This window comes from Salmo trutta, chromosome 6, assembly GCF_901001165.1.
Source record: "Salmo trutta chromosome 6, fSalTru1.1, whole genome shotgun sequence".
Lineage (NCBI taxonomy): Eukaryota > Metazoa > Chordata > Actinopteri > Salmoniformes > Salmonidae > Salmo > Salmo trutta.
This window is the reverse complement of record NC_042962.1, coordinates 53,973,102-53,987,082: the sequence shown is the minus strand read 5'-3', so window position 1 is coordinate 53,987,082 and position 13,981 is coordinate 53,973,102. Positions and strand designations below refer to the sequence as shown.

Genomic DNA, 13,981 nt, shown 5'->3' with positions numbered 1-13,981 from the left:
AAGTAGCGACAGCCAACGGAGCTTCAGTCAACTTTCGACAGGGGTGTAACAAGCTCATCCACAAGAACGGTACCACTTTTGACATCGAGGAGTACGATAGACTTTACTATCTTAACACTGTAAGTGATGAATATGATGATGGATGTCATGGGTGCTATGATATTCACACATGGCACAAAATTCTTGGCCACTGTAATTTTGAGGATGTGTCAAAGTTAGAAAATGTGACAGAGGGAATGAAAATCACAGGTAAGATTGACAAATCTACCCTCAACTGTGAAATCTGCACTCAGGGAAAATTTGTTCAGAGCAGAAACAGAGAGCCTGATGAAAAAGCAAAAGCGGCTCTTGAGCTTGTGCACACTGATTTGGCTGGCCCTATTGAGCCAGAGGCGAAAGATGGGTTCAGATATACTCTAGCATTTACGGATGATTATTCAGGGGCAGTTTTTGTGTATTTCCTAAAAGCAAAGAGTGATACTGTAAAAGCTACTGAGAAGTTTATTGCTGATGTGGCCCCTTATGGGAAAATAAAGTGTGTCAGGTCAGATAATGGCACAGAGTTCACAGCCAAAGAGTTCCAGTCACTGCTCAGTAAGAACGCCATAAGACATGAAACTTCAGCCCCTTACTCACCCCATCAAAATGGGACCACTGAGAGAAATTGGAGAACACTGTTCGAAATGGCAAGATGCATGCTACTTGAAAGCAACCTACCAAAGAACTTGTGGACATATGCTGTAATGACTGCTGCAGTAATTCGCAATAGGTGTTACAATAAGCGTGTAGGACAGACTCCACACTACATGTTTACTGGGAGAAAGCCTGATATTTCAAAGATGAAAGAATTTGGATCTGTTTGCTATGCATATAGACAGAACAAGAAAAAGTTAGACTCAAGATGTGAAAAGGGTATTTTTGTCGGGTATGATAAAAATAGTCCAGCATACCTAGTCTACTACCCAGACACTGGGAAAGTTCTTAAAAACAGATTAGTCAAGTGTGTTACAAAAGGTGTAGTCGAACACCAAACTCAGACAGATTTGGAAATCAGTGATGATCTTCATGGGGAGAGATTTGAAAACCCCATGCCGAAAGCCAAGATGGCAGATCAAAACTCAGAAGAGACACAAGATGTGCAAATTGAGACTTCAGATGGTCAAAGTCCACGCTATCCAGACAGAGCGAGGAAGAAACCCCAGTACTTAAAAGACTATGAGTGTAAAGTGAAATGTGATGACCAGATACCACCTAGTGTTGACTACTGCTACAGAGTAATGTGCAATGCACCACAAACCTTCAAAGAAGCAATGATTTCACCAAAATCAGAGATTTGGGCTACTGCTATGAAGGAGGAGATGGATTCCCTTAGGGAAAATGATTCATTCACATTAACCACACTGCCAGAGGGTAAAAATGCAGTGGGGGGCAGGTGGGTCTATGCGGCCAAAAACAATTCAGATGAGACTGAGACATACAAGGCAAGATATGTTGCAAAGGGGTATAGTCAAGTGGCAGGAATAGACTATAAGGAGACTTTTTCTCCAACTGCAAATATGACATCAGTACGCTGTTTGATGCAGCTAGCAGCTCAGTATGACTTAGAGTTACATCAGATGGATGTCAAAACAGCATATCTACATGCTCCTATTGACTGTGAAGTGTACATGGAGCAACCAGAGGGTTTTGAAGTCAGGTCAGATACAGGTGAGCAACTAGTCTGCAAACTGAACAAGTCACTGTACGGCCTGAAACAGTCAGGAAGGAACTGGAACAAAATGTTGCATGATCACCTTAGTGAAAATGGTTTTACACAGAACCCAGCTGATCACTGTGTTTATAACAAACAAACTGCAACAGAAAGGATCATTTTGATAATTTGGGTCGATGATCTAATTATCGCTGCTAGTGATAGTGACTCACTCACAAGTGTAAAAGAAATGTTAAGTGAAAAATTTAAGATGAAAGATCTTGGGAGGCTTGGACATTTCCTAGGCATTGATTTTACACAAAGTGAAGGGAAAATAAGGATGAACCAAACAAGGTACATAACCAAGATACTGGAAAGGTTTGGTATGTCAGACTGTAAAACAAGGTCAACACCATGTGAACAAAAACCAAACTTTGATGGTGATGGTGAACTTATTGATTCAAAAAGGTATCGTGAAGTGATAGGCAGCTTGATATATGTGATGACATGTACAAGACCGGATATCAGTTGGATTGTCAGCAATCTGTCACAATACCTATCAGAACCAAAAGAGCAACACTGGATAACAGCTAAACATGTGTTGAGGTACTTGAAGGGAACAATAAATCAGGAGTTGTGTTACAAAAAGGGGGTGGAAAAACTCAACCTCGTAGCATATAGTGATGCTGATTGGGCAGCAGATCAAAGTGACAGACGAAGCATAACAGGGTATTGTTTTAGTTTAACTAAATGTGGACCTGTCATTTCATGGAGGTCTAAGAAGCAGCCAACAGTAGCTTTATCTACATGTGAAGCAGAGTACATGGCACTGGCTGCTACTACACAAGAAAGTTTGTACCTTGTACAGTTATTGGGCGAGATGGATAGTGAGTGCCAATATACACCAGTAACAATCTTTGAAGATAACCAAGGTGCAATTGCTCTGTCAAAGAACCCAGTATGTCGTCAGAGATGTAAACATGTCGACATCAGATATCATTTCATTCGATCTGCACTCAGTGATGGTAAAATAAGTATTAAATATTGTCCAACGGCAGACATGGCTGCAGATGTTTTGACTAAACCTGTAACGAAGTTCAAAAATGAAAAATTCTTGGGTTACATGTTTGGAATATAAACTGACATTTGTGAGATGAATAACTGTAAGCTAAATGTGTTGATAAAGTTAGGTTGAATACGACTTGTACAGTATAAGAGCAAGTGGGGGTGTTGGCATGTGGACTAATATGTTGTTGAGTTGTGTTCTTACACTGGTACAGTCATGCCATATGAGAGATGTATGACTGCGCATGTGCGAAAATAAATAAAGTGCATTTTCCCCCGTTCTGGTTAAAACACCAATGATGAACATGTGTGTTTATTCCTCCGTTAAGTAAACCGGTATTCCTGTCCTGAAGATGTCAGCACCAACAACATCTATCCCAATGACTTATTTATATAAACATATATATACATACTAAATGACTGCTAGGGGGTGCTGGGTCGAAGCCACCACGCCTCCATCTTGGCACTTCGGGAAGCTATATAAAAGCATTTATTAATGTCTACATTAATTTCTGCCACAATTATTCTATTACAGACACATGAATGCAAAAAAAGTGCATATTTTATTGTTGGGGGGGGGGGGGGGGGTAAATACAGTCAAATATATTGATAAGTCAATTTGTCCTAAAGAGATTTACACGGTTATCAAAACGTCACGCGAGGGTAAGCCTACACGAAATCCAGCCCTTATTTAATGTTTCTAAAATCCCCTATGGGAAAAATGAATGGTGTAAAAACGATTGGAACCATTTCCTTCTTTGACCGCTTGGTTTTATGGGTATTATGACTCATACTTGTTACTCCACATGGCTGGCCGGTGTCTTCAAAGCCTCTCAATGGCCAATACACACAGTTCATTCGGAAAGTATCAGACCCCTTGACTTTTTCCACATTTTGGTATGTTACAGCCTTATTCTAAAATTGATTCAATTGTTTTTTTGTATTCATCAATCTACACACAATTCCCCATAATAACAAACAAAAACAGGTTTATCACGTCACTGATATCACATTTACATAAGTAATAAGACCCTTTATTCAGTACTTTGTTGAAGCACCTTTGGCAGCGATTACAGCCTTGAGTCTTCTTGGGTATTTTATTTATTAATTTCACCTTAATTTAACCAGGTAGGCCATTTGAGAACAAGTTGTCATTTACAACTGCGATCTGGCCAAGATAAAGCAAAGCAGTGCGACCAAGATGGCGTAGCAGTCAGACGTCTTTGTCCTTCGTCTTGTCGTGTCCCATGTATATATATATTTACATCTTTTCTTCGCATATCTTTTATATATATTTTTTTTTTCAAAAAATTCAACCGCAAACACTCCTGCAACCCGCCTCACCAATAAAAAAAAAAAAATATATATATATATTATTTACCTCAAATCTGAAATCCACAACAGAAGCCAGCCAGCGGTTAGCCAGAGGTTGGCCAGTTCACTGGCTAACGTTGGAGTTCAGCTAGCTACGGTTGGTGGTCATCAGCTATCCCTTAACTCGAAAAGCTATCGGCAGTTTTGTACAGCGCGACTCAGACCAGAGCATACCGGACCTATTTTCTCTCCATATCCCTGGATTTCTACTGCAGGCTCTGGACATTTACACCTGAGCTAGCTGCTACCTGAGTGATTATTGGCTAACGTCGGTCCCGGAGCTAACATCAATTATTCATGAGCTAGCCAGCTGAAGAGTTCCATCAGCCACTCCTGGGTTACAATCACCTATCCGGACCCGTTTTACTGCCGATGCGGAGCCCCATCGGGCCTTCACGACTGGACTACCGACGTTATCTGCCCGAGGGAGTTATCCAACTGGCCCCTCCGTCGCGACGTAACCTGAACGCCCATCTGCGTTCCGCTATTCGTTAGCTGTCTTATCGGCTGCTATCTGAATAGGTATATCGGACAATTTTTTGGGGCCACTATAACTATTTTGCCAATTGGACTGGTCCCCCCTACCACACGGAACCCCACTAATCTACAGATGGAAACGCACGACATGGCTAAAAACAGACCTCCCTCCATCTTCTGCCAGCTTGCTACCTATGGCCCGGCTAGCTGTCTGAATCTCACGGGACCCTTATGATCACTTGGCTAAGCATGCCTCTCCTTAATGTCAATATGCCTTGTCCATTGCTGTTCTGGTTAGTGTTGATTGGCTTATTTCACTGTAGAGCCTCTAGCCCTGCTCATTATACCTCATCCAACCTTTCAGTTCCACCACCCACACATGCAATGATATCGTCTGGTTTCAATGATGTTTCTAGAGACAATATCTCTCTCATCATTACTCAATGCCTAGGTTTACCTCCACTGTATTCACATCCTACCATACCCTTCTCTGTACATTATACCTTGAAGCTATTTTATCGCCCCCAGAAACCTGCTCCTTTTACTCTCTATTCTGGACGTCATAGAGGACCAATTCTCATAGCTTTTAGCCGTACCCTTATCCTACTCCTCCTCTGGTGATTTAGAGGTGAATCCAGGCCCTGCAGTGCCTAGCTCCACTCCTATTCCCCAGGCGCTCTCTTTTGATGACTTCTGTAACCGTAATAGCCTTGGTTTCATGCATGTTAACATTAGAAGCCAACTCCCTAGGTTTGTTTTATTCACTGCTTTAGCACACTCTGCCAACCCGGATGTCCTAGCTGTGTCTGAATCTTGGCTTAGGAAGTCCACCAAAAACTCTGAAATCTTCATCCCTAACTACAAGATAGAACGGCCAAAGGGGGCGGTGTTGCAATCTACTGCAGAGAGCGCCTGCAGAGTTCTGTCCTACTATCCAGGTCTGTACCCAAACAATTTGAACTTCTACTTTTAAAAATCCATCTCTCTAAAAACAAGTCTCTCACCGTTGCCGCCTGCTATAGACCACCCTCTGCCCCCAACTGTGCTCTGGACACCATATGTGAACTGATTGCCCCCCATCTATCTTCAGAGCTCGTGCTGCTAGGTGACCTAAACTGGGACATGCTTAACACCCCAGCCATCCTACAATCTAAGCTTGATGCCTTCAATCTCACACAAATTATCAATGAACCTACCAGGTACCACCCCAAGCCATAAACACGGGCACCCTCATAGATATCATCCTAACCAACTTGCCCTCTAAATACACCTCTGCTGTTTTCAACCAAGATCTCAGCGATCACTGTCTCATTGCCTGCATCCGTAATAGGTCAGCGGTCAAACGACCTCCACTCATCACTGTCAAACGCTCCCTGAAACATTTCAGCGAGCAAGCCTTTCTAATCGACCTGGCCCGGGTATCCTGGAAGGATATTGACCTCATCCCGTCAGTAGAGGATGCCTGGTTATTTTTTTTAAATGCCTTCCTCACCATCTTAAATAAGCATGCCCCATTCAAGAAATGTAGAACCAGGAACAGATATAGTCCTTGGTTCTCTCCAGACCTGACTGCCCTTAACCAACACAAAAACATCCTGTGGCGTTCTGCAAACCAATATACACAGGCAGCTAGAAAAGCCAAGGCTAGCTTTTTCAAGCAGAAATTTGCTTCCTGCAACACAAACTCAAAAAAGTTCTGTGACACTGTAAAGTCCATGGAGAATAAGAACACCTCCTCCCAGCTGCCCACTGCACTGAGGATAGGAAACTCTGTCAACTCCGATAAATCGACTATAATTGAGAATTTCAATAAGCATTTTTCTACGGCTGGCCATGCTTTCCACCTGGCTACCCCTACCGCGGTCAACAGCACTGCACCCACCACAGCTACTCGCCCAAGCCTTCCCCATTTCCCCCTCTCCCAAATCCAGTCAGCTGATGTTCTGAAAGAGCTGCAAAATCTGGACCCCCTACAAATCAGCCGGGCTAGACAATCTGGACCTTTTCTTTCTAAAATGATATGCCGAAATTGTTGCAACCCCTATTACTAGCCTGTTCAAACTCTCTTTCGTCTTGTCTGAGATTCCAAAAGATTGGAAAGCAGCTGCTGTCATCCCCCTCTTCAAAGGAGGGGACACTCTTGACCCAAACTGCTACAGACCTATATCTATCCTACCCTGCCTTTCTAAGGTCTTCGAAAGCCAAGTCAACAAACAGATTACCGACCATTTCGAATCCCACCGCACCTTCTCCGCTATGCAATCTGGTTTCAGAGCTGGTCATGGGTGCGCCTCAGCCACACTCAAGGTCCTAAACGATATCGTAACCGCCATCGATAAGAAACAATCCTGTGCTGCCGTATTCATTGACCTGGCCAAGGCTTTCGACTCTGTCAATCACGACATCCTCATCGGCAGACTCAATAGCCTTGGTTTCTCAAATGACTGCCTCGTCTGGTTCACCAACTACTTCTCTGATAGAGTTCAATATGTCAAATCGAATGGCCTGTTGTCCGGGCCTCTGGTAGTCTCTATGGGGGTGCCACAGGGTTCAATTCTTGGGCCAACTCTTTTCTCTGTATACATCAATGCATCATTGATCCACCTCTACGCAGACGACACCATTCTGTATACTTCTGGCCCTTCTTTGGACACTGTGTTAACAACCCTCCAGACGAGCTTCAATGCCATACAACTCTCCTTCCGTGGCCTCCAACTGCTCTTAAATACAAGTAAAACTAAATGCATGCTCTTCAACCAATCACTGCCCGCACCTGCACGCCCGTCCAGCATCACTACTCTGGATGGTTCTGACTTAGGTATTTGTAGTTATCCACATATTCTAGGTGTCTGGTTAGACTGTAAGCTCTCCTTCCAGACTCACATCAAACATCTCCAATCCAAAGTTAAATCTAGAATTGGCTTCCTATTTCGCAACAAAGCATCCTTCACTCATGCTGCCAAACATACCCGCGTAAAACTGACCATCCTACCGATCCTCGACTTTGGCGATGTCATTTACAAAATAGCCTCCAATACCCTAGTCAACAAACTGGATGCAGTCTATCACAGTGCCATCCGTTTTGTCACCAAAGCCCCATATACTACCTACCACTGCGACCTGTACGCTCTCGTTGGCTGGCCCTCGCTTCATACTCGTCGCCAAACCCACTGGCTCCAGGTCATCTACAAGACCCTGCTAGGTAAAGTCCCCCCTTATCTCAGCTCACTGGTCACCATAGCAGCACCCACCTGTAGCACGCGCTCCAGCAGGTATATCTCTCTGGTCACACCCAAAGCCAATTCCTCCTTTGGCAGTCTTCTTCCAGTTCTTTGCTGCCAATGACTGGAACGAACTACAAAAATCTCTGAAACTGGAAACACTTATCTCCCTCACTAGCTTTAAGCACCAGTTGTCAGAGCAGCTCACAGATCACTGCACCTGTACATAGCCCATCTATAATTTATCCCAAACAACTACCTCTTCCCCTACTTTATTTATTTATTTTGCTCCCCATCATTTCTATTTCTACTTTCTTCCACTACAAATCTACCATTCCAGTGTTTTACTTGCTATATTGTATTTACTTTGCCACCATGGCCTTTTTGCCTTTACCTTCCTTATCTCACCTCATTTGCTCACATTGTATATAGACTTATTTTCCTACTGTATTATTGACTGTATGTTTGTTTTACTCCATGTGTAACTCTGTGTTGTTGTATGTGTCGAACTACTTTGCTTTATCTTGGCCAGGTCGCAATTGTAAATGAGAACTTGTTCTCAACTTGCCTACCTGGTTAAATAAAGGTGAAATAAAAAAATAAAAAACAACAGAGTTACACATGGGATAAACAAACGTACAGTCAATAACACAATATAAAAATCTATGTACAGTGTGTGCAAATGTACAAGATTAGGGAGGTAAGGCGATAAATAGGTAATTGAGGCGAAATAATTACAATTTAGCATTAGTATGTATGCACTACAAGCTTGGCACACCTGTATTTGGGGAGTTTCTCTGATTTCTTCTATGCAGATCCTCTCATCCTCTGTCAGGTTGCACAGGCTGCACAGCTGTTTTCAGGTCCTTCCAGAGATGTTCGATCAGGTTCAAGTCCAACCTCTGGCTGGGCCACTCAAGAACATTCAGAGACTTGTCCCGAAGCCACGCCTGCGTTGTCTTGGCTGTGTGCTTAGGGTCATTGTCCTGTTGGAAGGTGAACCTTTTCCCCAGTCTGAGGTCTTGAGCGCCCTGGAGCAGATTTTCATCAAGGATCTCTCTGTACTTTACTCCATTCATCTTTGCCTCGATCCTGACTAGTCTCTCAGTCCCTGCCGCTGAAAAACATCCTCACAGCATGATGCTGCCACCACCATGCTTCACCGTAGGGATGGTGCCTGGTTTCCTCTAGACGTGACGCTTGGCATTCAGGTCAAAGAGTTCAATCTTGGTTTCATCAGACCAGAGAATTTTGTTTCTCATGGTCTGAGAGTCTTTAGGTGCCTTTTGGAAAACTCCAAGCGGGCTGTCATGTGCCTTTTTACTGAGTAGTGGCTTCCGTCTGGCCACTCTACCATAAAGGCATGAATGGTGGAGTGCTGAAGAGATGGTTGTCCTTCTGGAAGGTTCTACCATCTCCACAGAGGAACTCTGGAACTCTGTCAGAGTGACCATCGGGTTCTTGGTCACCTCCCTGACCAAGGCCATTCTCCCACAATTGCTCAGTTTGGCCGGGCGGCCAACTCTAGGGAAAGTCTTGGTGGTTCCAAACTTCTTCCATTTAAGAATGATGTAGGCCATTGTGTTCTTGGGGACCTTCAATGCTGCAGAAATGTTTTGGTACCCTTCCCCAGATCTGTGCCTCGACACAATCCTGTCTCGGAGCTCTACAGACAATTCCTGCGACCTCATGGCTTTGTTTTTGCTCTGACATGCACTGTCAACTGTGGGACCTTATGTAGACAGGTGTGTGCCTTTCCAAATCATGTCCAATCAATTGAATTTACTACAGGTGGACTCCAATCAAGTTGTAGAAACATCTCAAGGATGATCAATAAAAACAGGATGCACCTGAGCTCAATTTCGAGTCTCATAGCAAAAAATCAGAATACTTTTATTTAATACATTTGCTAAAATTAAACAAAAACTGTTTTCGCTTTGTCATTATGGGGTATTGTGTGTAGATTGACGAGGAAAACAATTTAATCCATTTTAGAATAAGGCTGTAACGTAACAAAATGTGGAAAAAGTGAAGGGGTCTGAATACCTTCCGACTGCACTGCACTGCTCAAAAGGTACAACTCCGATATAGTCGTTTCGGCACTCTCATTGACCTTACAAAAATTCCTCACTTTGTGGGCTTATTTTCACGGACAGATTTAGGGCAGAGTAAAACCTCTCGCTGCCTCTCTGGCCCAATTTTGCAGTACGTTGCGCCGGATGTCATACATTTCAATAGGGACCGTCCGCATCGCAGCAGCACCTTCCGCCCGAAGGCTCCTTGCGAAACGAATGCTGCATACTTTGAATTTTGACAAACGCCTTCAGTCCGGCCAGAGTCCATTGTAGAACAGGAAGTTACCAAACCACAGAAGAAAATATTTGGTTTTCGGCAATTGGTTAATGGGATAGCTAGCAAATTGTAAACAATTAGCCATTCCTTGACTTGCTAAAACGTTATAGAAACAAGTTGAGGAAAAATAATCAAAAACGGAACGTGTTTTATTGTCACCTGAAATAATGTTTCTCCTGTTTTGAATGAAAATGTCATATTTTGCGATCTCTGACGAAAACGGGCTCTCCTCCATTTTGCGGTACATACGGTCACTACACTTGTCCGTCCAGTAGCGGGGCAAGACTCAGTGAAAAGGACGTATGGCCAATGGAATAACGTCCGTTAGATGGAATCTAACTTATTTCCTTGGCTTCAAATGCATTATACCGTGTGCAAGTGACTCATTCCTACGTCTTACATCCGTGTTCGTGTCCCTGGTCTTTTGAATTGGATTGACGGTTATATCATCAAATTGATGAAAACGTGGCCATTTTAAGATGTATAAAAAAAACGATGTTTGTGGTTGAATATACTTCTGCCAGATGCCTTTCATAACGTTTTTGCGCTGAAGACCATTCAAAAATGGCCTACTTTCCATGTCATTTGCATAGCTTATTGAGTCTTCACAAAGGAAAGAACGGTGTCATGTGAAACGATGGCTTTGTCCATTTATATACAGTCATTGGTTGAAACATGCTGTAGTGTAGACTAACAAAATTGTCTTGTTTTTGCAGAATTGAAATCAGCATCAACAACCTACCCATTACAAAACAGAGACATTTCAAACAAAATGGCAGGTATTTCATTGAGATTATAGGTCCAAATATTGATTTCATATTTTTTCCCTCCAGACTTTCAACTAGTCACTCCTGCCGTGCCCCCTGAAAATCAGAACTGTGAGCAGGAGTAGAGCCCCAGTCTGGGGCAGGAGGACCCAGAACCCACAAAGATTAAAGAGGAACATCAGGAGTTCAGACTCAGTCAGGAGGACCCATCTCAGCCCTCACATCTTTACCTAAACCAAACTGTGGATGATGGAGAGAGGAACGCTCTACCTATCATAACTGAAGAGATCAGAACAGAACCTGATGGAGAGGGCTACAGAGTACCACAACCAACCAGTGATCAGCCTCTCTCAGTTCATCCAGACTACTCTACTGCAGTGGAGAAACTATATCAGTGTAGACTATGTGGCAAAAGCTTTACATGTAAGGGACACTTAACCTTGCATTTAAAGATACACACACAGGAGAGAAACCTTATCTGTGCAAACAGTGTGGCAAAAGCTTCATCCAGAAGCGTGACTTGACCATCCATACAAAGATACACACATGAGAGAAACCTTATCTGTGCAAACAGTGTGGCAAAAGCTTCATCCAGAAGCGTGACTTGACCATCCATACAAGGATACACACAGGAGAGAATCCCTATGAGTGCAAACAATGTGGCAAAATGTTTAACCAGAAGGGACATTTGACCGTTCATTCAAGGATACATACAGGGGAGAGACCATATCAGTGCAAAAACTGGCAAAGCCTTCAACCAGAAGATAGAACTGACATTGCATATGAGAGCTCATACAGGAGAGAGACCATATATCTGTCCTGTATGCAGGAAAGGTTACATCGCATTAAGCTATTTAAGACGTCATCAGCGTGTTCACACTGGGCAGAAACCTTACCAGTGCAAAGAATGTGACAAATGCTTTGGTTATAAACATCGCCTAACATCACATATGAGCACTCATACTAAAGGGCATAAATTATATTACTACACTGAGTGCAATAATACCCTGAAATGAAAACAACAAATTAATATTTTGTCATTGTGAATTTCTTAATACGTTCAACTTCTGAATAATTCTGCTTCTGTTTTCTGACAATTAACAACAGAACAAACTGAGTAATGTGTGTTGAGGGGAAATCACCAGTCAGTATCAGATTGGTAAACTGAATCTAGCGCTCAGTTTCAGGGACCTACCCTCCAGGACACTGCTGGCTTCAGGAAGTCCTCACCGCTGTATCTACATTTTAGTCATTTAGCAGACGCTCTTATCCAGAGCGACTTACAGTAGTGAATGCATACATTTCATACAATTTCATACATTTTCTTTTTTTTCCTGTGCTGGCCCCCCGTGGGAATCGAACCCACAACCCTGGTGTTGCAAACACCATGCTCTACCAACTGAGCTACAGGGAAGGCTAGCAGAGCACACACTTGGACTTCTAAACAACAGGAGTTCTTATTCAATTGTTTAACAATGACATACAGGATATTTGGGCCACTATCTTCTATCTGTACTGACGTTAGAATATTGAAGTAGCCTATTACATTTTTGTTGACAATGTATATAATGCAGCAAATCATTTGTTTAAATAAAGTCATTTTTTCAATGGATGTCATAGTGAAACGCTCTTTCTCTGTTGAACAGGATTTCTGTGATGGTTCATATTAGACAGGTTTAATACATCCTCTATCAGCTCTATTTCCTGCCTCTTACCCCAACCCTATCCTGAACCATTAGGCAGATAGGAAACTATCTGAGCCCATATTCATAAAGGCTCAGATGAGTGCTTATCTAGGGTCAGATCACCACGAATTTAAAATGCAAAACTAATCCTAGATCAGCACTCCTACTCTAAGACACTTTGTGAATAGAACCCCTGACCCTGTGTTACTGTTTAGGGGCAACATTTATCTCCTCCCAGTTGGTGTCTCCTGGGACATGATGATTTAAAGGTGCACCAAAGACAGACAGTACAGTATGAAGATGGGCATAAACTGCTTCTCCAATAGAAATCCCTGATCACACTTCTAGGTGACGTCATGGCGACTTTGGCTAGCTAAGCTTATGTGCAGAAACACGTCATCGGGTCGTCTCGTGCCGAATACACGTGCTGGCCGTCAAATAAAGGCACTCCTTCCATATAAAGTTGTTTTTGACGAAAATGAAAACGTGTCAATTTGTCACAAATAGAAACATTTTAGGGGACAGACGGTGACACATTCAATACTGCCTTGTACACTCTTGCCTGCATCTAGCTGATCTAAGGTGTAATCATTTGTCCAACAGTTGCAAACGAGAGTTTCTATTGGACAAATTCAGGTATGTTTATCCCTGTTTCATTCCGTCTGCATCCGTTTAAGAAACGTTTTTCAACAGAATCGTCAGAATGAATACACCCCTGATCACACTGAAACACAGTTCACTTTCATAGCAGCCACATTATATACCTTCTCGCATCTATGCGCTTTCCTTCTCTCACCTTTTCCCTTCGCTTGTGGATTTCAATGCACAACACATCAGCTGTATGTGACCAGGTGAAAAAAACTTTCCAAGCCAAACCATATAACCCACTACACACAGCCTACATCGTTGTCACCATATTAGCTAAAGTAACGTCATAGTCAACGTAGCTAATAGAAATAACAGGTTAGTAAACTCGCTACAATCATGCAGTAATGTTACAGTGTACAGTCATTAAGCAGTTCAGCACTTACACCGACGGGGCCCAGTGGTAATAAATGAGTAAAACCAAAAGCTTACCTTGACTTGGAAGAGTTCCAGTGTTGTGTTGGATAGTCATAGCCAGCTAGCTAACATAACATCCCTCTGTTTGAATAGGCTAAACTAGCTTGCTGCATTTTCTAGCTAAGCAAGTGAAACAAAGAAAATAACAGTCTCTTTCTTGCTTCTCCTTAATTTTGGAAGAAATTAAATTGTTCAAAACTGTTCAACTATTGTCTTTCTCTCTCTTTGACTGAACTACTCACCACATATTATGCACTGCAGTGCTAGCTAGCTGTAGCTTATACTTTC

At 42.7% G+C, this 13,981-nt stretch overlaps 1 long non-coding RNA gene across 1 annotated transcript; it reads left to right on the top strand.

Annotated features, from left to right (window-relative positions):
* Positions 1-1,793: 1,793 nt before the first annotated feature.
* On the top strand, positions 1,794-2,794 carry LOC115196304 (uncharacterized). Its single transcript, XR_003878831.1, has 2 exons — positions 1,794-2,044; positions 2,096-2,794. It is a non-coding gene; the product is annotated as an uncharacterized LOC115196304 (long non-coding RNA).
* The last annotated feature ends 11,187 nt before the right edge of the window (positions 2,795-13,981 follow it).